Here is a 1,808-nt window from a genome sequence, read left to right as displayed (position 1 = left end):
GTCAGCGGGGCGACCCCGCGCGGCCAACCCGGACGGAGTGGACCTGAACATTTCCCTCCCGGGAACGGCGGTGCGGGCCCCCCCCCTTCCCCCTCCCCGCTCCACCTCACGGCCACCCGCAACGCCCCCTCCCCGGGGCGTGCCCGGGGGGGCGCAAGGTCCCCGGGACTCCCGCCCAAATGACGGAGAAGCCGGTTCCGGCCCCCGCCCCCTCGCGGCCGTCGGGCGGCCGAAAAATGGGTGGTTCGCGGGTAAAAAAACCCGCAGAGCATAGGCAATTGTTTTTTTTTGGAACCCGACAAAGAAATATTGAAAAACTATGGCTTGGCCGGAAAAAAAATGAAGCCCGGGAAAACCCTGGGTGGATGTTTCCCCCCCGAAGCCGGGTTTTTTTTCTTTTTTTTTCCTGACGTGCAAATTTCGATCGCCCAAGAGCCTGAGTAATAGGGGGCGAAAGAAACAATCGAAACTATCTAAGTAGCTTGGGTTTTCCCTTCCGAAGTTTTTCCCCCTCAGGGATAGCTTTTTGGGCGCGCTCGCTTCGAAACGAGTTCCCATCCCCCCCCGGTAAAAAGCGAATTGACCTTAGGGTGGGGTTTTTTTTTTTGGGGAACGAAAAAAATGTTCCTTCAGCCCCCCATCCCCTTTCAACTTTTTTAAAAATGGGGTTGAGGGGTTTTTGGGCCCGCGCTTTTTTGCTTCGCTGAGCCCCCGGACGAAAAAGAATTTTCGGGTTCCCTAGTGGGGCCCCCCCCAATTTTTTTGGTAGCCAGAAAATGGCGCCCCTTTGGTGGGATGAACCTCAAACGTCCCGAAGTTTTAAGGGGCCCCCCCCTAATTGTAATGCTAATTTTCCCGAAATCCCATTGGAAGGGAGTTTGCTTTTGCCTATAGAAACCATCAGGACGTGGTTGGCCATGGGGAAATGTTGGAATCCGCTAAAGATTGTGTTAAACAAACCCCTCCCTGCCCCCGAAGCAAGTAACCCCGAAAATGGCCAAAAATGGGCGCCCCCCCTCAGCATCCTCCCGATGCCTCCGACCGCCCCCCGGGACCCGCAAACTATTATGCCTATGCCGTCCCGAGGAAGGGCCTCGAGGCCCCCCGGCGAGTAGAAGGGCGGCCGGTGATGGGACGGGTAGAAGGGAATAACCCCGAACGCCCCGAGGCCCGGTCCCCCCCTGGGGAAGCCGCCCCACCCTGGTTGCCCGGGATCTTTGGTTGGTAAAGTAACCAAATTGCCCTCCCGAAGATAGCCGAAAACCCTCGGTTTGAACCCGAAGCGGGAGGAGGTTTTTCCCCGCCCCCCCAACATCCCCCGCCTTGTCGTGGGGGATAGTCCGGGCCCCTTAGCCCCCTAGAATTAAAGCTTTTCCTCCGATCCCCCCTGGAAAAAGCCACAACAAAAACGTCCTAGAGCTCTTCTTTGGGATCTCCCCTGTTTTTTTTTTTTTTTTTTGTTTTTTTGGGGAAGGGGTCGAGGGCTGGCACGAGGGGCCCCCCCCCGAGCAGCACAGCAGGCGCCAGCCCACCGGGCGGGGGCCCGGGCTTCTCGGGCTTTTGTTCCCCCGGCGGGCCCCCGGCCTGCGGCAACGGTTGGTGGTGGCCCTGGAATTGATGATTGTTTTTTTTTTTTTGTTTTTTTTTTTTTTTTTTTTTGATGAGAAAACCACCTCTCAGGCCCCCCTCTCGCGGGCCGGCGGGTGTCTTTGGCCCCCACGCCTTTTTTTTTTTTTATTTGTTTGTTTTGCTCGCTTGCTTACCTTGCCTTCCGCCCTTTATTGGGCCTTCGCCTTTTGCCGGCGCTT

The sequence above is a fragment of the Penaeus monodon genome, unplaced genomic scaffold (genome assembly GCF_015228065.2).
Source record: "Penaeus monodon isolate SGIC_2016 unplaced genomic scaffold, NSTDA_Pmon_1 PmonScaffold_7304, whole genome shotgun sequence".
Lineage (NCBI taxonomy): Eukaryota > Metazoa > Arthropoda > Malacostraca > Decapoda > Penaeidae > Penaeus > Penaeus monodon.
This window is presented reverse-complemented; position numbering follows the sequence as displayed.